This window comes from Nelumbo nucifera, chromosome 4, assembly GCF_055504915.1.
Source record: "Nelumbo nucifera cultivar China Antique chromosome 4, China Antique-T2T, whole genome shotgun sequence".
Taxonomy (NCBI): domain Eukaryota; kingdom Viridiplantae; phylum Streptophyta; class Magnoliopsida; order Proteales; family Nelumbonaceae; genus Nelumbo; species Nelumbo nucifera.
Window position 1 is genome coordinate 51152002 of NC_142652.1, and position 18033 is coordinate 51170034.

General features: G+C 46.5%; 35 non-coding genes and 3 pseudogenes across 35 annotated transcripts; all 38 read right to left on the reverse strand.

Annotated features, from left to right (window-relative positions):
- Positions 1 to 111: 111 nt before the first annotated feature.
- On the reverse strand, positions 112 to 230 carry LOC148794487 (5S ribosomal RNA). Its single transcript, XR_016068760.1, has one exon. It is a non-coding gene; the product is annotated as a 5S ribosomal RNA (ribosomal RNA).
- Positions 231 to 583: 353 nt separating this feature from the next.
- LOC148794488 (5S ribosomal RNA) lies at positions 584 to 702 on the reverse strand. Its single transcript, XR_016071342.1, has one exon. It is a non-coding gene; the product is annotated as a 5S ribosomal RNA (ribosomal RNA).
- A 355-nt stretch (positions 703 to 1057) lies between these two features.
- LOC148794489 (5S ribosomal RNA) lies at positions 1058 to 1176 on the reverse strand. Its single transcript, XR_016069698.1, has one exon. It is a non-coding gene; the product is annotated as a 5S ribosomal RNA (ribosomal RNA).
- A 355-nt stretch (positions 1177 to 1531) lies between these two features.
- Positions 1532 to 1650, reverse strand: LOC148794490 (5S ribosomal RNA). The gene has a single exon (XR_016070888.1). It is a non-coding gene; the product is annotated as a 5S ribosomal RNA (ribosomal RNA).
- Positions 1651 to 2005: 355 nt separating this feature from the next.
- On the reverse strand, positions 2006 to 2124 carry LOC148794491 (5S ribosomal RNA). Its single transcript, XR_016072317.1, has one exon. It is a non-coding gene; the product is annotated as a 5S ribosomal RNA (ribosomal RNA).
- Positions 2125 to 2478: 354 nt separating this feature from the next.
- Positions 2479 to 2597, reverse strand: LOC148794492 (5S ribosomal RNA). Its single transcript, XR_016069699.1, has one exon. It is a non-coding gene; the product is annotated as a 5S ribosomal RNA (ribosomal RNA).
- A 355-nt stretch (positions 2598 to 2952) lies between these two features.
- LOC148794493 (5S ribosomal RNA) lies at positions 2953 to 3071 on the reverse strand. The gene has a single exon (XR_016070889.1). It is a non-coding gene; the product is annotated as a 5S ribosomal RNA (ribosomal RNA).
- Positions 3072 to 3426: 355 nt separating this feature from the next.
- On the reverse strand, positions 3427 to 3550 carry LOC148794494 (5S ribosomal RNA). The gene has a single exon (XR_016069274.1). It is a non-coding gene; the product is annotated as a 5S ribosomal RNA (ribosomal RNA).
- A 355-nt stretch (positions 3551 to 3905) lies between these two features.
- LOC148794495 (5S ribosomal RNA) lies at positions 3906 to 4024 on the reverse strand. Its single transcript, XR_016072079.1, has one exon. It is a non-coding gene; the product is annotated as a 5S ribosomal RNA (ribosomal RNA).
- Positions 4025 to 4379: 355 nt separating this feature from the next.
- LOC148794496 (5S ribosomal RNA) lies at positions 4380 to 4498 on the reverse strand. Its single transcript, XR_016073591.1, has one exon. It is a non-coding gene; the product is annotated as a 5S ribosomal RNA (ribosomal RNA).
- A 353-nt stretch (positions 4499 to 4851) lies between these two features.
- Positions 4852 to 4970, reverse strand: LOC148794497 (5S ribosomal RNA; annotated as a pseudogene).
- Positions 4971 to 5325: 355 nt separating this feature from the next.
- On the reverse strand, positions 5326 to 5444 carry LOC148794498 (5S ribosomal RNA). Its single transcript, XR_016071540.1, has one exon. It is a non-coding gene; the product is annotated as a 5S ribosomal RNA (ribosomal RNA).
- Positions 5445 to 5799: 355 nt separating this feature from the next.
- LOC148794499 (5S ribosomal RNA) lies at positions 5800 to 5918 on the reverse strand. Its single transcript, XR_016068763.1, has one exon. It is a non-coding gene; the product is annotated as a 5S ribosomal RNA (ribosomal RNA).
- A 353-nt stretch (positions 5919 to 6271) lies between these two features.
- Positions 6272 to 6390, reverse strand: LOC148794500 (5S ribosomal RNA). Its single transcript, XR_016071353.1, has one exon. It is a non-coding gene; the product is annotated as a 5S ribosomal RNA (ribosomal RNA).
- Positions 6391 to 6745: 355 nt separating this feature from the next.
- On the reverse strand, positions 6746 to 6864 carry LOC148794501 (5S ribosomal RNA). The gene has a single exon (XR_016069700.1). It is a non-coding gene; the product is annotated as a 5S ribosomal RNA (ribosomal RNA).
- A 355-nt stretch (positions 6865 to 7219) lies between these two features.
- LOC148794502 (5S ribosomal RNA) lies at positions 7220 to 7338 on the reverse strand. Its single transcript, XR_016070890.1, has one exon. It is a non-coding gene; the product is annotated as a 5S ribosomal RNA (ribosomal RNA).
- A 355-nt stretch (positions 7339 to 7693) lies between these two features.
- Positions 7694 to 7812, reverse strand: LOC148794503 (5S ribosomal RNA). Its single transcript, XR_016072318.1, has one exon. It is a non-coding gene; the product is annotated as a 5S ribosomal RNA (ribosomal RNA).
- Positions 7813 to 8166: 354 nt separating this feature from the next.
- On the reverse strand, positions 8167 to 8285 carry LOC148794504 (5S ribosomal RNA). Its single transcript, XR_016069701.1, has one exon. It is a non-coding gene; the product is annotated as a 5S ribosomal RNA (ribosomal RNA).
- Positions 8286 to 8640: 355 nt separating this feature from the next.
- On the reverse strand, positions 8641 to 8759 carry LOC148794505 (5S ribosomal RNA). Its single transcript, XR_016072953.1, has one exon. It is a non-coding gene; the product is annotated as a 5S ribosomal RNA (ribosomal RNA).
- A 355-nt stretch (positions 8760 to 9114) lies between these two features.
- Positions 9115 to 9238, reverse strand: LOC148794506 (5S ribosomal RNA). The gene has a single exon (XR_016069275.1). It is a non-coding gene; the product is annotated as a 5S ribosomal RNA (ribosomal RNA).
- A 355-nt stretch (positions 9239 to 9593) lies between these two features.
- Positions 9594 to 9712, reverse strand: LOC148794507 (5S ribosomal RNA). Its single transcript, XR_016074546.1, has one exon. It is a non-coding gene; the product is annotated as a 5S ribosomal RNA (ribosomal RNA).
- Positions 9713 to 10067: 355 nt separating this feature from the next.
- On the reverse strand, positions 10068 to 10186 carry LOC148794508 (5S ribosomal RNA). The gene has a single exon (XR_016073592.1). It is a non-coding gene; the product is annotated as a 5S ribosomal RNA (ribosomal RNA).
- Positions 10187 to 10539: 353 nt separating this feature from the next.
- LOC148794509 (5S ribosomal RNA) lies at positions 10540 to 10658 on the reverse strand (annotated as a pseudogene).
- A 355-nt stretch (positions 10659 to 11013) lies between these two features.
- On the reverse strand, positions 11014 to 11132 carry LOC148794510 (5S ribosomal RNA). Its single transcript, XR_016071541.1, has one exon. It is a non-coding gene; the product is annotated as a 5S ribosomal RNA (ribosomal RNA).
- Positions 11133 to 11487: 355 nt separating this feature from the next.
- On the reverse strand, positions 11488 to 11606 carry LOC148794511 (5S ribosomal RNA). The gene has a single exon (XR_016068764.1). It is a non-coding gene; the product is annotated as a 5S ribosomal RNA (ribosomal RNA).
- Positions 11607 to 11959: 353 nt separating this feature from the next.
- LOC148794512 (5S ribosomal RNA) lies at positions 11960 to 12078 on the reverse strand. The gene has a single exon (XR_016071855.1). It is a non-coding gene; the product is annotated as a 5S ribosomal RNA (ribosomal RNA).
- Positions 12079 to 12433: 355 nt separating this feature from the next.
- Positions 12434 to 12552, reverse strand: LOC148794513 (5S ribosomal RNA). The gene has a single exon (XR_016072151.1). It is a non-coding gene; the product is annotated as a 5S ribosomal RNA (ribosomal RNA).
- Positions 12553 to 12907: 355 nt separating this feature from the next.
- On the reverse strand, positions 12908 to 13026 carry LOC148794514 (5S ribosomal RNA). Its single transcript, XR_016072320.1, has one exon. It is a non-coding gene; the product is annotated as a 5S ribosomal RNA (ribosomal RNA).
- A 354-nt stretch (positions 13027 to 13380) lies between these two features.
- On the reverse strand, positions 13381 to 13499 carry LOC148794515 (5S ribosomal RNA). The gene has a single exon (XR_016069703.1). It is a non-coding gene; the product is annotated as a 5S ribosomal RNA (ribosomal RNA).
- Positions 13500 to 13854: 355 nt separating this feature from the next.
- LOC148794516 (5S ribosomal RNA) lies at positions 13855 to 13973 on the reverse strand. Its single transcript, XR_016070891.1, has one exon. It is a non-coding gene; the product is annotated as a 5S ribosomal RNA (ribosomal RNA).
- Positions 13974 to 14328: 355 nt separating this feature from the next.
- LOC148794517 (5S ribosomal RNA) lies at positions 14329 to 14452 on the reverse strand. The gene has a single exon (XR_016069277.1). It is a non-coding gene; the product is annotated as a 5S ribosomal RNA (ribosomal RNA).
- A 355-nt stretch (positions 14453 to 14807) lies between these two features.
- LOC148794518 (5S ribosomal RNA) lies at positions 14808 to 14926 on the reverse strand. Its single transcript, XR_016072081.1, has one exon. It is a non-coding gene; the product is annotated as a 5S ribosomal RNA (ribosomal RNA).
- Positions 14927 to 15281: 355 nt separating this feature from the next.
- On the reverse strand, positions 15282 to 15405 carry LOC148794519 (5S ribosomal RNA). The gene has a single exon (XR_016069245.1). It is a non-coding gene; the product is annotated as a 5S ribosomal RNA (ribosomal RNA).
- A 356-nt stretch (positions 15406 to 15761) lies between these two features.
- LOC148794520 (5S ribosomal RNA) lies at positions 15762 to 15880 on the reverse strand. Its single transcript, XR_016073370.1, has one exon. It is a non-coding gene; the product is annotated as a 5S ribosomal RNA (ribosomal RNA).
- A 353-nt stretch (positions 15881 to 16233) lies between these two features.
- On the reverse strand, positions 16234 to 16352 carry LOC148794521 (5S ribosomal RNA). Its single transcript, XR_016070556.1, has one exon. It is a non-coding gene; the product is annotated as a 5S ribosomal RNA (ribosomal RNA).
- Positions 16353 to 16707: 355 nt separating this feature from the next.
- LOC148794522 (5S ribosomal RNA) lies at positions 16708 to 16826 on the reverse strand. Its single transcript, XR_016070892.1, has one exon. It is a non-coding gene; the product is annotated as a 5S ribosomal RNA (ribosomal RNA).
- A 355-nt stretch (positions 16827 to 17181) lies between these two features.
- On the reverse strand, positions 17182 to 17300 carry LOC148794523 (5S ribosomal RNA; annotated as a pseudogene).
- A 353-nt stretch (positions 17301 to 17653) lies between these two features.
- Positions 17654 to 17772, reverse strand: LOC148794524 (5S ribosomal RNA). Its single transcript, XR_016072855.1, has one exon. It is a non-coding gene; the product is annotated as a 5S ribosomal RNA (ribosomal RNA).
- Positions 17773 to 18033: the final 261 nt, after the last annotated feature.

Sequence of the window (18033 nt, forward strand, 5' to 3'; positions counted from 1 at the left end):
ACAATCGTGCCGCAAATGGTCTGAGTATCCGGCACGTTGTTTGCGTTTGTCTCGCCGAAACGACAAATGGAATTTGCAAATACGATATCGAAATAAAATATTAATAAAATTGGGGTGCAACAGGAGGACTTCCCAGAAGGTCACCCATCCTAGTACTACTCTCGCCCATGCACACTTAACTTCGGAGTTCTGATGGGATCCGGTGCATTAGTGCTGGTATGATCGCACCCGTTTAATTCATGCTCGCTTAGATCTTTATGCACTATCTTGCTCCCCTCCATTAATTGTTTTAGATTTGAAAAAAATGTGTATGCAACCTTCCTCCCTTGGTAACCGTGCACAAGCTCGTACGTGAACAGAGTGTTTGCATTTCAGATCTGCCGCACCCCCGGATAGATGCAATACTACTGCGGGACCCACAATGCACGACGAATGCCGAAAGCCCGATTCTTGCATCGTGGCCATTCAGTAATGACGATCGTGCCGCAAATGGTCCGAGTATCCGACGCATTGTTTCCAGTATCTCCCAGAAACAACAAATGGAATTTGCAAATACAAATCAAAATAAAATATTAATAAAATTGGGGTGCAACACGAGGACTTCCCAGGAGGTCACCCATCCTAGTACTACTCTCGCCCAAGCACGCTTAACTTCGGAGTTCTGATGGGATCCGGTGCATTAGTGCTGGTATGATCGCACCCGTTTAATTCAAGCTCGCTTAGATCTTTATGCACTATCTTGCTCCCCTCCATTAATTGTTTTAGATTTGAAAAAACTGTGTATGCAGCCTTCCTCCCTTGGTAACCGTGCACAAGCTCCTACGTGAGCAGAGTGTTTGCTTTTCAGATCTGCCGCACCCCCTGATAGATGCAATACTATCGCGGGGCCCACAATGCACGACGAATGCCAAAAGCCCGGTTTTTGCACGGTTCCCATTCAGTAATGACAATCGTGCCGCAAATGGTCCGAGTATCCGGCACGTTGTTTGCGTTTGTCTCGCCGAAACGACAAATGGAATTTGCAAATACGATATCGAAATAAAATATTAATAAAATTGGGGTGCAACACGAGGACTTCCCAGGAGGTCACCCATCCTAGTAATAGTCTCGCCCAAGCACGCTTAACTTCGGAGTTCTGATGGGATCCTGTGCATTAGTGCTGGTATGATCGCACCCGTTTAATTCATGCTCGCTTAGATCTTTATGCACTATCTTGCTCCCCTCCATTAATTGTTTTAGATTTGAAAAAACTGTGTATGCAGCCTTCATCCCTTGGTAACCGTGCACAAGCTCGTACGTGAGCAGAGTGTTTGCATTTCAGATCTGCCGCACCCCCGGATAGATGCAATACTATCGCGGGGCCCACAATGCACGACGAATGCCAAAAGCCCGGTTTTTGAACGGTTCCCATTCAGTAATGACAATCGTGCCGCAAATGGTCCGAGTATCCGGCACGTTGTTTGCGTTTGTCTCACCGAAACGACAAATGGAATTTGCAAATACGATATCGAAATAAAATATTAATAAAATTGGGGTGCAACACGAGGACTTCCCCGGAGGTCACCCATCCTAGTACTACTCTCGCCCAAGCACACTTAACTTCGGAGTTCTGATGGGATCCGGTGCATTTGTGCTGGTATGATCGCACCCGTTTAATTCTTGCTCGCTTAGATCTTTATGAACTATCTTGCTCCCTTCCATTAATTGTTTTAGATTTGAAAAAAATGTGTATGCAGCCTTCCTCCCTTGGTAACCGTGCACAAGCTCCTACGTGAGCGGAGTGTTTGCTTTTCAGATCTGCCGCACCTCCGGATAGATGCAATACTATTACGGGGCCCACAATGCACGACGAATGCCAAAAGCCCGGTTTTTGCACGGTTCCCATTCAGTAATGACAATCGTGCCGCAAATGGTCCGAGTATCCGGCACGTTGTTTGCGTTTGTCTCACCGAAACGACAAATGGAATTTGCAAATACGATATCGAAATAAAATATTAATAAAAATGGGGTGCAACACGAGGACTTCCCCGGAGGTCACCCATCCTAGTACTACTCTCGCCCAAGCACACTTAACTTCGGAGTTCTGATGGGATCCGGTGCATTAGTGCTGGTATGATCGCACCCGTTTAATTCATGCTTGCTTAGATCTTTATGCACTATCTTGCTCCCCTCCATTAATTGTTTTAGATTTGAAAAAACTGTGTAGCAGCGTTCCTCCCTTGGTAACCGTGCACAAGCTCCTACGTGAGCAGAGTGTTTGCTTTTCAGATCTGCCGCACCCCCTGATAGATGCAATACTATCGCGGGGCCCACAATGCACGACGAATGCCAAAAGCCCGGTTTTTGCACGGTTCCCATTCAGTAATGACAATCGTGCCGCAAATGGTCCGAGTATCCGGCACGTTGTTTGCGTTTGTCTCGCCGAAACGACAAATGGAATTTGCAAATACGATATCGAAATAAAATATTAATAAAATTGGGGTGCAACACGAGGACTTCCCAGGAGGTCACCCATCCTAGTAATAGTCTCGCCCAAGCACGCTTAACTTCGGAGTTCTGATGGGATCCTGTGCATTAGTGCTGGTATGATCGCACCCGTTTAATTCATGCTCGCTTAGATCTTTATGCACTATCTTGCTCCCCTCCATTAATTGTTTTAGATTTGAAAAAACTGTGTATGCAGCCTTCCTCCCTTGGTAACCGTGCACAAGCTCGTACGTGAGCAGAGTGTTTGCATTTCAGATCTGCCGCACCCCCGGATAGATGCAATACTATCGCGGGGCCCACAATGCACGACGAATGCCAAAAGCCCGGTTTTTGCACGGTTCCCATTCAGTAATGACAATCGTGCCGCAAATGGTCCGAGTATCCGGCACGTTGTTTGCGTTTGTCTCACCGAAACGACAAATGGAATTTGCAAATACGATATCGAAAAAAAATATTAATAAAATTGGGGTGCAACACGAGGACTTCCCCGGAGGTCACCCATCCTAGTACTACTCTCGCCCAAGCACACTTAACTTCGGAGTTCTGATGGGATCCGGTGCATTTGTGCTGGTATGATCGCACCCGTTTAATTCTTGCTCGCTTAGATCTTTATGAACTATCTTGCTCCCTTCCATTAATTGTTTTAGATTTGAAAAAAATGTGTATGCAGCCTTCCTCCCTTGGTAACCGTGCACAAGCTCCTACGTGAGCGGAGTGTTTGCTTTTCAGATCTGCCGCACCTCCGGATAGATGCAATACTATTACGGGGCCCACAATGCACGACGAATGCCAAAAGCCCGGTTTTTGCACGGTTCCCATTCAGTAATGACGATCGTGCCGCAAATGGTCCGAGTATCCGGCGCGTTGTTTGCGTTTGTCTCGCCGAAACGACAAATGGAATTTGCAAATACGATATCGAAATAAAATATTAATAAAATTGGGGTGCAACACGAGGACTTCCCAGGAGGTCACCCATCCTAGTACTACTCTCGCCCATGCACACTTAACTTCGGAGTTCTGATCCGATGGGATCCGGTGCATTAGTGCTGGTATGATCGCACCCGTTTAATTCATGCTCGCTTAGATCTTTATGCACTATCTTGCTCCCCTCCATTAATTGTTTTAGACTTGAAAAAACAGTGTATGCAGGTTTCCTCCCTTGGTAACCGTGCACAAGCTCCTACGTGAGCAGAGTGTTTGCTTTTCAGATCTGTCGCACCCCCGGATAGATGCAATACTATCGTGGGGCCCACAATGCACGACGAATGCCAAAAGCCCGGTTTTTGCACGGTTCCCATTCAGTAATGACGATTGTGCCGCAAATGGTCCGAGTATCCGGCGCGTTGTTTGCGTTTGTCTCGCCGAAACGACAAATGGAATTTGCAAATACGATATCGAAATAAAATATTAATAAAATTGGGGTGCAACACGAGGACTTCCCAGGAGGTCACCCATCCTAGTACTACGCTCGCCCAAGCACACTTAACTTCGGAGTTCTGATGGGATCCGGTGCATTAGTGCTGGTATGATCGCACCCGTTTAATTCATGCTCGCTTAGATCTTTATGCACTATCTTGCTCCCCTCCATTAATTGTTTTAGATTTGAAAAAACTGTGTATGCAGCCTTCCTCCCTTGGTAACCGTGCACAAGCTCCTACGTGAGCGGAGTGTTTGCTTTTCAGATCTGCCGCACCCCCTGATAGATGCAATACTATCGCGGGGCCCACAATGCACGACGAATGCCAAAAGCCCGGTTTTTGCACGGTTCCCATTCAGTAATGACGATCGTGCCGCAAATGGTCCGAGTATCCGGCGCGTTGTTTGTGTTTGTCTCGCCGAAACGACAAATGGAATTTGCAAATACGATATCGAAATAAAATATTAATAAAATTGGGGTGCAACACAAGGACTTCCCAAGAGGTCACCCATCCTAATACTACTCTCGCCCAAGCACACTTAACTTCGGAGTTCTGATGGGATCCGGTGCATTAGTGCTGGTATGATCGCACCCGTTTAATTCATGCTCGCTTAGATCTTTATGAACTATCTTGCTCCCTTCCATTAATTGTTTTAGATTTGAAAAAAATGTGTATGCAGCCTTCTTCCCTTGGTAACCGTGCACAAGCTCCTACGTGAGCGGAGTGTTTGCTTTTCAGATCTGCCGCACCTCCGGATAGATGCAATACTATCGCGGGGCCCACAATGCATGACGAATGCCGAAAGCCCGGTTCTTGCATCGTGGCCATTCAGTAATGACGATCGTGCCGCAAATGGTCCGAGTATCCGACGCATTGTTTCTAGTATCTCCCAGAAACAACAAATGGAATTTGCAAATACAAATCAAAATAAAATATTAATAAAATTGGGGTGCAACACGAGGACTTACCAGGAGGTCACCCATCCTAGTAATACTCTCGCCCAAGCACGCTTAACTTCGGAGTTCTGATGGGATCCTATGCATTAGTGCTGGTATGATCGCACCCGTATAATTCATGCTCGCTTAGATCTTTATGCACTATCTTGCTCCCCTCCATTAATTGTTTTAGATTTGAAAAAACTGTGTATGCAACCTTCCTCCCTTGGTAACCGTGCACAAGCTCGTACGTGAACAGAGTGTTTGCATTTCAGATCTGCCGCACCCCCGGATAGATGCAATACTACTGCGGGACCCACAATGCACGACGAATGCCAAAAGCCCGGTTTTTGCACGGTTCCCATTCAGTAATGACAATCGTGCCGCAAATGGTCCGAGTATCCGGCACGTTGTTTGCGTTTGTCTCACCGAAACGATAAATGGAATTTGCAAATACGATATCGAAATAATATATTAATAAAATTGGGGTGCAACACGAGGACTTCCCCGGAGGTCACCCATCCTAGTACTATTCTCGCCCAAGCACACTTAACTTCGGAGTTCTGATGGGATCCGGTGCATTTGTGCTGGTATGATCGCACCCGTTTAATTCATGCTCGCTTAGATCTTTATGAACTATCTTGCTCCCTTCCATTAATTGTTTTAGATTTGAAAAAAATGTCTATGCAGCCTTCCTCCCTTGGTAACCATGCACAAGATCCTACGTGAGCGGAGTGTTTGCTTTTCAGATCTGCCGCACCTCCGGATAGATGCAATACTATCGCGGGGCCCACAATGCACGACGAATGCCGAAAGCCCGGTTTTTGCATCGTTGCCATTCAGTAATGACAATCGTGCCGCAAATGGTCTGAGTATCCGGCACGTTGTTTGCGTTTGTCTCGCCGAAACGACAAATGGAATTTGCAAATACGATATCGAAATAAAATATTAATAAAATTGGGGTGCAACAGGAGGACTTCCCAGAAGGTCACCCATCCTAGTACTACTCTCGCCCATGCACACTTAACTTCGGAGTTCTGATGGGATCCGGTGCATTAGTGCTGGTATGATCGCACCCGTTTAATTCATGCTCGCTTAGATCTTTATGCACTATCTTGCTCCCCTCCATTAATTGTTTTAGATTTGAAAAAAATGTGTATGCAACCTTCCTCCCTTGGTAACCGTGCACAAGCTCGTACGTGAACAGAGTGTTTGCATTTCAGATCTGCCGCACCCCCGGATAGATGCAATACTACTGCGGGACCCACAATGCACGACGAATGCCGAAAGCCCGATTCTTGCATCGTGGCCATTCAGTAATGACGATCGTGCCGCAAATGGTCCGAGTATCCGACGCATTGTTTCCAGTATCTCCCAGAAACAACAAATGGAATTTGCAAATACAAATCAAAATAAAATATTAATAAAATTGGGGTGCAACACGAGGACTTCCCAGGAGGTCACCCATCCTAGTACTACTCTCGCCCAAGCACGCTTAACTTCGGAGTTCTGATGGGATCCGGTGCATTAGTGCTGGTATGATCGCACCCGTTTAATTCAAGCTCGCTTAGATCTTTATGCACTATCTTGCTCCCCTCCATTAATTGTTTTAGATTTGAAAAAACTGTGTATGCAGCCTTCCTCCCTTGGTAACCGTGCACAAGCTCCTACGTGAGCAGAGTGTTTGCTTTTCAGATCTGCCGCACCCCCTGATAGATGCAATACTATCGCGGGGCCCACAATGCACGACGAATGCCAAAAGCCCGGTTTTTGCACGGTTCCCATTCAGTAATGACAATCGTGCCGCAAATGGTCCGAGTATCCGGCACGTTGTTTGCGTTTGTCTCGCCGAAACGACAAATGGAATTTGCAAATACGATATCGAAATAAAATATTAATAAAATTGGGGTGCAACACGAGGACTTCCCAGGAGGTCACCCATCCTAGTAATAGTCTCGCCCAAGCACGCTTAACTTCGGAGTTCTGATGGGATCCTGTGCATTAGTGCTGGTATGATCGCACCCGTTTAATTCATGCTCGCTTAGATCTTTATGCACTATCTTGCTCCCCTCCATTAATTGTTTTAGATTTGAAAAAACTGTGTATGCAGCCTTCATCCCTTGGTAACCGTGCACAAGCTCGTACGTGAGCAGAGTGTTTGCATTTCAGATCTGCCGCACCCCCGGATAGATGCAATACTATCGCGGGGCCCACAATGCACGACGAATGCCAAAAGCCCGGTTTTTGAACGGTTCCCATTCAGTAATGACAATCGTGCCGCAAATGGTCCGAGTATCCGGCACGTTGTTTGCGTTTGTCTCACCGAAACGACAAATGGAATTTGCAAATACGATATCGAAATAAAATATTAATAAAATTGGGGTGCAACACGAGGACTTCCCCGGAGGTCACCCATCCTAGTACTACTCTCGCCCAAGCACACTTAACTTCGGAGTTCTGATGGGATCCGGTGCATTTGTGCTGGTATGATCGCACCCGTTTAATTCTTGCTCGCTTAGATCTTTATGAACTATCTTGCTCCCTTCCATTAATTGTTTTAGATTTGAAAAAAATGTGTATGCAGCCTTCCTCCCTTGGTAACCGTGCACAAGCTCCTACGTGAGCGGAGTGTTTGCTTTTCAGATCTGCCGCACCTCCGGATAGATGCAATACTATTACGGGGCCCACAATGCACGACGAATGCCAAAAGCCCGGTTTTTGCACGGTTCCCATTCAGTAATGACAATCGTGCCGCAAATGGTCCGAGTATCCGGCACGTTGTTTGCGTTTGTCTCACCGAAACGACAAATGGAATTTGCAAATACGATATCGAAATAAAATATTAATAAAAATGGGGTGCAACACGAGGACTTCCCCGGAGGTCACCCATCCTAGTACTACTCTCGCCCAAGCACACTTAACTTCGGAGTTCTGATGGGATCCGGTGCATTAGTGCTGGTATGATCGCACCCGTTTAATTCATGCTTGCTTAGATCTTTATGCACTATCTTGCTCCCCTCCATTAATTGTTTTAGATTTGAAAAAACTGTGTAGCAGCGTTCCTCCCTTGGTAACCGTGCACAAGCTCCTACGTGAGCAGAGTGTTTGCTTTTCAGATCTGCCGCACCCCCTGATAGATGCAATACTATCGCGGGGCCCACAATGCACGACGAATGCCAAAAGCCCGGTTTTTGCACGGTTCCCATTCAGTAATGACAATCGTGCCGCAAATGGTCCGAGTATCCGGCACGTTGTTTGCGTTTGTCTCGCCGAAACGACAAATGGAATTTGCAAATACGATATCGAAATAAAATATTAATAAAATTGGGGTGCAACACGAGGACTTCCCAGGAGGTCACCCATCCTAGTAATAGTCTCGCCCAAGCACGCTTAACTTCGGAGTTCTGATGGGATCCTGTGCATTAGTGCTGGTATGATCGCACCCGTTTAATTCATGCTCGCTTAGATCTTTATGCACTATCTTGCTCCCCTCCATTAATTGTTTTAGATTTGAAAAAACTGTGTATGCAGCCTTCCTCCCTTGGTAACCGTGCACAAGCTCGTACGTGAGCAGAGTGTTTGCATTTCAGATCTGCCGCACCCCCGGATAGATGCAATACTATCGCGGGGCCCACAATGCACGACGAATGCCAAAAGCCCGGTTTTTGCACGGTTCCCATTCAGTAATGACAATCGTGCCGCAAATGGTCCGAGTATCCGGCACGTTGTTTGCGTTTGTCTCACCGAAACGACAAATGGAATTTGCAAATACGATATCGAAAAAAAATATTAATAAAATTGGGGTGCAACACGAGGACTTCCCCGGAGGTCACCCATCCTTGTACTACTCTCGCCCAAGCACACTTAACTTCGGAGTTCTGATGGGATCCGGTGCATTTGTGCTGGTATGATCGCACCCGTTTAATTCTTGCTCGCTTAGATCTTTATGAACTATCTTGCTCCCTTCCATTAATTGTTTTAGATTTGAAAAAAATGTGTATGCAGCCTTCCTCCCTTGGTAACCGTGCACAAGCTCCTACGTGAGCGGAGTGTTTGCTTTTCAGATCTGCCGCACCTCCGGATAGATGCAATACTATTACGGGGCCCACAATGCACGACGAATGCCAAAAGCCCGGTTTTTGCACGGTTCCCATTCAGTAATGACGATCGTGCCGCAAATGGTCCGAGTATCCGGCGCGTTGTTTGCGTTTGTCTCGCCGAAACGACAAATGGAATTTGCAAATACGATATCGAAATAAAATATTAATAAAATTGGGGTGCAACACGAGGACTTCCCAGGAGGTCACCCATCCTAGTACTACTCTCGCCCATGCACACTTAACTTCGGAGTTCTGATCCGATGGGATCCGGTGCATTAGTGCTGGTATGATCGCACCCGTTTAATTCATGCTCGCTTAGATCTTTATGCACTATCTTGCTCCCCTCCATTAATTGTTTTAGACTTGAAAAAACAGTGTATGCAGGTTTCCTCCCTTGGTAACCGTGCACAAGCTCCTACGTGAGCAGAGTGTTTGCTTTTCAGATCTGTCGCACCCCCGGATAAATGCAATACAATCGTGGGGCCCACAATGCACGACGAATGCCAAAAGCCCGGTTTTTGCACGGTTCCCATTCAGTAATGACGATTGTGCCGCAAATGGTCCGAGTATCCGGCGCGTTGTTTGCGTTTGTCTCGCCGAAACGACAAATGGAATTTGCAAATACGATATCGAAATAAAATATTAATAAAATTGGGGTGCAACACGAGGACTTCCCAGGAGGTCACCCATCCTAGTACTACGCTCGCCCAAGCACACTTAACTTCGAAGTTCTGATGGGATCCGGTGCATTAGTGCTGGTATGATCGCACCCGTTTAATTCATGCTCGCTTAGATCTTTATGCACTATCTTGCTCCCCTCCATTAATTGTTTTAGATTTGAAAAAACTGTGTATGCAGCCTTCCTCCCTTGGTAACCGTGCACAAGCTCCTACGTGAGCGGAGTGTTTGCTTTTCAGATCTGCCGCACCCCCTGATAGATGCAATACTATCGCGGGGCCCACAATGCACGACGAATGCCAAAAGCCCGGTTTTTGCACGGTTCCCATTCAGTAATGACGATCGTGCCGCAAATGGTCCGAGTATCCGGCGCGTTGTTTGTGTTTGTCTCGCCGAAACGACAAATGGAATTTGCAAATACGATATCGAAATAAAATATTAATAAAATTGGGGTGCAACACAAGGACTTCCCAAGAGGTCACCCATCCTAATACTACTCTCGCCCAAGCACACTTAACTTCGGAGTTCTGATGGGATCCGGTGCATTAGTGCTGGTATGATCGCACCCGTTTAATTCATGCTCGCTTAGATCTTTATGAACTATCTTGCTCCCTTCCATTAATTGTTTTAGATTTGAAAAAAATGTGTATGCAGCCTTCTTCCCTTGGTAACCGTGCACAAGTTCCTACGTGAGCGGAGTGTTTGCTTTTCAGATCTGCCGCACCTCCGGATAGATGCAATACTATCGCGGGGCCCACAATGCATGACGAATGCCGAAAGCCCGGTTCTTGCATCGTGGCCATTCAGTAATGACGATCGTGCCGCAAATGGTCCGAGTATCCGACGCATTGTTTCTAGTATCTCCCAGAAACAACAAATGGAATTTGCAAATACAAATCAAAATAAAATATTAATAAAATTGGGGTGCAACACGAGGACTTACCAGGAGGTCACCCATCCTAGTAATACTCTCGCCCAAGCACGCTTAACTTCGGAGTTCTGATGGGATCCTATGCATTAGTGCTGGTATGATCGCACCCGTATAATTCATGCTCGCTTAGATCTTTATGCACTATCTTGCTCCCCTCCATTAATTGTTTTAGATTTGAAAAAACTGTGTATGCAACCTTCCTCCCTTGGTAACCGTGCACAAGCTCGTACGTGAACAGAGTGTTTGCATTTCAGATCTGCCGCACCCCCGGATAGATGCAATACTACTGCGGGACCCACAATGCACGACGAATGCCAAAAGCCCGGTTTTTGCACGGTTCCCATTCAGTAATGACAATCGTGCCGCAAATGGTCCGAGTATCCAGCACGTTGTTTGCGTTTGTCTCACCGAAACGATAAATGGAATTTGCAAATACGATATCGAAATAATATATTAATAAAATTGGGGTGCAACACGAGGACTTCCCCGGAGGTCACCCATCCTAGTACTATTCTCGCCCAAGCACACTTAACTTCGGAGTTCTGATGGGATCCGGTGCATTTGTGCTGGTATGATCGCACCCGTTTAATTCATGCTCGCTTAGATCTTTATGAACTATCTTGCCTCCTTCCATTAATTGTTTTAGATTTGAAAAAAATGTCTATGCAGCCTTCCTCCCTTGGTAACCGTGCACAAGATCCTACGTGAGCGGAGTGTTTGCTTTTCAGATCTGCCGCACCTCCGGATAGATGCAATACTATCGCGGGGCCCACAATGCACGACGAATGCCGAAAGCCCGGTTTTTGCATCGTTGCCATTCAGTAATGACAATCGTGCCGCAAATGGTCTGAGTATCCGGCACGTTGTTTGCGTTTGTCTCGCCGAAACGACAAATGGAATTTGCAAATACGATATCGAAATAAAATATTAATAAAATTGGGGTGCAACAGGAGGACTTCCCAGAAGGTCACCCATCCTAGTACTACTCTCGCCCATGCACACTTAACTTCGGAGTTCTGATGGGATCCGGTGCATTAGTGCTGGTATGATCGCACCCGTTTAATTCATGCTCGCTTAGATCTTTATGCACTATCTTGCTCCCCTCCATTAATTGTTTTAGATTTGAAAAAAATGTGTATGCAGCCTTCTTCCCTTGGTAACCGTGCACAAGCTCCTACGTGAGCGGAGTGTTTGCTTTTCAGATCTGCCGCACCTCCGGATAGATGCAATACTATCGCGGGGCCCACAATGCATGACGAATGCCGAAGGCCCGATTCTTGCATCGTGGCCATTCAGTAATGACGATCGTGCCGCAAATGGTCCGAGTATCCGACGCATTGTTTCCAGTATCTCCCAGAAACAACAAATGGAATTTGCAAATACAAATCAAAATAAAATATTAATAAAATTGGGGTGCAACACGAGGACTTCCCAGGAGGTCACCCATCCTAGTACTACTCTCGCCCAAGCACGCTTAACTTCGGAGTTCTGATGGGATCCGATGCATTAGTGCTGGTATGATCGCACCCGTTTAATTCAAGCTCGCTTAGATCTTTATGCACTATCTTGCTCCCCTCCATTAATTGTTTTAGATTTGAAAAAACTGTGTATGCAGCCTTCCTCCCTTGGTAACCGTGCACAAGCTCCTACGTGAGCAGAGTGTTTGCATTTCAGATCTGCCGCACCCCCGGATAGATGCAATACTATCGCGGGGCCCACAATGCACGACGAATGCCAAAAGCCCGGTTTTTGAACGGTTCCCATTCAGTAATGACAATCGTGCCGCAAATGGTCCGAGTATCCGGCACGTTGTTTGCGTTTGTCTCACCGAAACGACAAATGGAATTTGCAAATACGATATCGAAATAAAATATTAATAAAATTGGGGTGCAACACGAGGACTTCCCCGGAGGTCACCCATCCTACTACTACTCTCGCCCAAGCACACTTAACTTCGGAGTTCTGATGGGATCCGGTGCATTTGTGCTGGTATGATCGCACCCGTTTAATTCTTGCTCGCTTAGATCTTTATGAACTATCTTGCTCCCTTCCATTAATTGTTTTAGATTTGAAAAAAATGTGTATGCAGCCTTCCTCCCTTGGTAACCGTGCACAAGCTCCAACGTGAGCGGAGTGTTTGCTTTTCAGATCTGCCGCACCTCCGGATAGATGCAATACTATTACGGGGCCCACAATGCACGACGAATGCCAAAAGCCCGGTTTTTGCACGGTTCCCATTCAGTAATGACAATCGTGCCGCAAATGGTCCGAGTATCCGGCACGTTGTTTGCGTTTGTCTCACCGAAACGACAAATGGAATTTGCAAATACGATATCGAAATAAAATATTAATAAAAATGGGGTGCAACACGAGGACTTCCCCGGAGGTCACCCATCCTAGTACTACTCTCGCCCAAGCACACTTAACTTCGGAGTTCTGATGGGATCCGGTGCATTAGTGCTGGTATGATCGCACCCGTTTAATTCATGCTTGCTTAGATCTTTATGCACTATCTTGCTCCCCTCCATTAATTGTTTTAGATTTGAAAAAACTGTGTAGCAGCCTTCCTCCCTTGGTAACCGTGCACAAGCTCCTACGTGAGCAGAGTGTTTGCTTTTCAGATCTGCCGCACCCCCTGATAGATGCAATACTATCGCGGGGCCCACAATGCACGACGAATGCCAAAAGCCCGGTTTTTGCACGGTTCCCATTCAGTAATGACAATCGTGCCGCAAATGGTCCGAGTATCCGGCACGTTGTTTGCGTTTGTCTCGCCGAAACGACAAATGGAATTTGCAAATACGATATCGAAATAAAATATTAATAAAATTGGGGTGCAACACGAGGACTTCCCAGGAGGTCACCCATCCTAGTAATAGTCTCGCCCAAGCACGCTTAACTTCGGAGTTCTGATGGGATCCTGTGCATTAGTGCTGGTATGATCGCACCCGTTTAATTCATGCTCGCTTAGATCTTTATGCACTATCTTGCTCCCCTCCATTAATTGTTTTAGATTTGAAAAAACTGTGTATGCAGCCTTCCTCCCTTGGTAACCGTGCACAAGCTCGTACGTGAGCAGAGTGTTTGCATTTCAGATATGCCGCACCCCCGGATAGATGCAATACTATCGCGGGGCCCACAATGCACGACGAATGCCAAAAGCCCGGTTTTTGCACGGTTCCCATTCAGTAATGACAATCGTGCCGCAAATGGTCCGAGTATCCGGCACGTTGTTTGCGTTTGTCTCACCGAAACGACAAATGGAATTTGCAAATACGATATCGAAAAAAAATATTAATAAAATTGGGGTGCAACACGAGGACTTCCCCGGAGGTCACCCATCCTAGTACTACTCTCGCCCAAGCACACTTAACTTCGGAGTTCTGATGGGATCCGGTGCATTTGTGCTGGTATGATCGCACCCGTTTAATTCTTGCTCGCTTAGATCTTTATGAACTATCTTGCTCCCTTCCATTAATTGTTTTAGATTTGAAAAAAATGTGTATGCAGCCTTCCTCCCTTGGTAACCGTGCACAAGCTCCTACGTGAGCGGAGTGTTTGCTTTTCAGATCTGCCGCACCTCCGGATAGATGCAATACTATTACGGGGCCCACAATGCACGACGAATGCCAAAAGCCCGGTTTTTGCACGGTTCCCATTCAGTAATGACGATCGTGCCGCAAATGGTCCGAGTATCCGGCGCGTTGTTTGCGTTTGTCTCGCCGAAACGACAAATGGAATTTGCAAATACGATATCGAAATAAAATATTAATAAAATTGGGGTGCAACACGAGGACTTCCCAGGAGGTCACCCATCCTAGTACTACTCTCGCCCATGCACACTTAACTTCGGAGTTCTGATCCGATGGGATCCGGTGCATTAGTGCTGGTATGATCGCACCCGTTTAATTCATGCTCGCTTAGATCTTTATGCACTATCTTGCTCCCCTCCATTAATTGTTTTAGACTTGAAAAAACAGTGTATGCAGGTTTCCTCCCTTGGTAACCGTGCACAAGCTCCTACGTGAGCAGAGTGTTTGCTTTTCAGATCTGTCGCACCCCCGGATAGATGCAATACTATCGTGGGGCCCACAATGCACGACGAATGCCAAAAGCCCGGTTTTTGCACGGTTCCCATTCAGTAATGACGATTGTGCCGCAAATGGTCCGAGTATCCGGCGCGTTGTTTGCGTTTGTCTCGCCGAAACGACAAATGGAATTTGCAAATACGATATCGAAATAAAATATTAATAAAATTGGGGTGCAACACGAGGACTTCCCAGGAGGTCACCCATCCTAGTACTACGCTCGCCCAAGCACACTTAACTTCGGAGTTCTGATGGGATCCGGTGCATTAGTGCTGGTATGATCGCACCCGTTTAATTCATGCTCGCTTAGATCTTTATGCACTATCTTGCTCCCCTCCATTAATTGTTTTAGATTTGAAAAAACTGTGTATGCAGCCTTCCTCCCTTGGTAACCGTGCACAAGCTCCTACGTGAGCGGAGTGTTTGCTTTTCAGATCTGCCGCACCCCCTGATAGATGCAATACTATCGCGGGGCCCACAATGCACGACGAATGCCAAAAGCCCGGTTTTTGCACGGTTCCCATTCAGTAATGACGATCGTGCCGCAAATGGTCCGAGTATCCGGCGCGTTGTTTGTGTTTGTCCCGCCGAAACGACAAATGGAATTTGCAAATACGATATCGAAATAAAATATTAATAAAATTGGGGTGCAACACGAGGAGTTCCCAGGAGGTCACCCATCCTAGTACTACTCTCGCCCATGCACACTTAACTTCGGAGTTCTGATCCGATGGGATCCGGTGCATTAGTGCTGGTATGATCGCACCCGTTTAATTCATGCTCGCTTAGATCTTTATGCACTATCTTGCTCCCCTCCATTAATTGTTTTAGACTTGAAAAAACTGTGTATGCAGCCTTCCTCCCTTGGTAACCGTGCACAAGCTCCTACGTGAGCAGAGTGTTTGCTTTTCAGATCTGCCGCACCCCCGGATAGATGCAATACTATCGCGGGACCCCACAATGCACGACGAATGCCAAAAGCTCGGTTTTTGCACGGTTCCCATTCAGTAATGACGATCGTGCCGCAAATGGTCCGAGTATCCGGCGCGTTGTTTGAGTTTGTCTCGCCGAAACGACAAATGGAATTTGCAAATACGATATCGAAATAAAATATTAATAAAATTGGGGTGCAACACAAGGACTTCCCAGGAGGTCACCCATCCTAATACTACTCTCGCCCAAGCACACTTAACTTCGGAGTTCTGATGGGATCCGGTGCATTAGTGCTGGTATGATCGCACCCGTTTAATTCATGCTCGCTTAGATCTTTATGAACTATCTTGCTCCCTTCCATTAATTGTTTTAGATTTGAAAAAAATGTGTATGCAGCCTTCTTCCCTTGGTAACCGTGCACAAGCTCCTACGTGAGCGGAGTGTTTGCTTTTCAGATCTGCCGCACCTCCGGATAGATGCAATACTATCGCGGGGCCCACAATGCATGACGAATGCCGAAAGCCCGGTTCTTGCATCGTGGCCATTCAGTAATGACGATCGTGCCGCAAATGGTCCGAGTATCCGACGCATTGTTTCTAGTATCTCCCAGAAACAACAAATGGAATTTGCAAATACAAATCAAAATAAAATATTAATAAAATTGGGGTGCAACACGAGGACTTCCCAAGAGGTCACCCATCCTAGTAATACTCTCGCCCAAGCACGCTTAACTTCGGAGTTCTGATGGGATCCTATGCATTAGTGCTGGTATGATCGCACCCGTATAATTCATGCTCGCTTAGAACTTTATGCACTATCTTGCTCCCCTCCATTAATTGTTTTAGATTTGAAAAAACTGTGTATGCAACCTTCCTCCCTTGGTAACCGTGCACAAACTCGTACGTGAACAGAGTGTTTGCATTTCAGATCTGCCGCACCCCCGGATAGATGCAATACTACTGCGGGACCCACAATGCACGACGAATGCCAAAAGCCCGGTTTTTGCACGGTTCCCATTCAGTAATGACAATCGTGCCGCAAATGGTCCGAGTATCCGGCACGTTGTTTGCGTTTGTCTCACCGAAACGACAAATGGAATTTGCAAATACGATATCGAAATAAAATATTAATAAAATTGGGGTGCAACACGAGGACTTCCCCGGAGGTCACCCATCCTAGTACTACTCTCGCCCAAGCACACTTAACTTCGGAGTTCTGATGGGATCCGGTGCATTTGTGCTGGTATGATCGCACCCGTTTAATTCATGCTCGCTTAGATCTTTATGAACTATCTTGCTCCCTTCCATTAATTGTTTTAGATTTGAAAAAAATGTCTATGCAGCCTTCCTCCCTTGGTAACCGTGCACAAGCTCCTACGTGAGCGGAGTGTTTGCTTTTCAGATCTGCCGCACCTCCGGATAGATGCAATACTATCGCGGGGCCCACAATGCACGACGAATGCCGAAAGCCCGGTTTTTGCATCGTTGCCATTCAGTAATGACAATCGTGCCGCAAATGGTCTGAGTATCCGGCACGTTGTTTGCGTTTGTCTCGCCGAAACGACAAATGGAATTTGCAAATACGATATCGAAATAAAATATTAATAAAATTGGGGTGCAACAGGAGGACTTCCCAGGAGGTCACCCATGCTAGTACTACTCTCGCCCATGCACACTTAACTTCGGAGTTCTGATGGGATCCGGGGCATTAGTGCTGGTATGATCGCACCCGTTTAATTCATGCTCGCTTAGATCTTTATGCACTATCTTGCTCCCCTCCATTAATTGTTTTAGATTTGAAAAAAATGTGTATGCAACCTTCCTCCCTTGGTAACCGTGCACAAGCTCGTACGTGAACAGAGTGTTTGCATTTCAGATCTGCCGCACCCCCGGATAGATGCAATACTACTGCGGGACCCACAATGCACGACGAATGCCGAAAGCCCGATTCTTGCATCGTGGCCATTCAGTAATGACGATCGTGCCGCAAATGGTCCGAGTATCCGACGCATTGTTTCCAGTATCTCCCAGAAACAACAAATGGAATTTGCAAATACAAATCAAAATAAAATATTAATAAAATTGGGGTGCAACACGAGGACTTCCCAGGAGGTCACCCATCCTAGTACTACTATCGCCCAAGCACGCTTAACTTCGGAGTTCTGATGGGATCCGGTGCATTAGTGCTGGTATGATCGCACCCGTTTAATTCAAGCTCGCTTAGATCTTTATGCACTATCTTGCTCCCCTCCATTAATTGTTTTAGATTTGAAAAAACTGTGTATGCAGCCTTCCTCCCTTGGTAACCGTGCACAAGCTCCTACGTGAGCAGAGTGTTTGCTTTTCAGATCTGCCGCACCCCCTGATAGATGCAATACTATCGCGGGGCCCACAATGCACGACGAATGCCAAAAGCCCGGTTTTTGCACGGTTCCCATTCCGTAATGACAATCGTGCCGCAAAT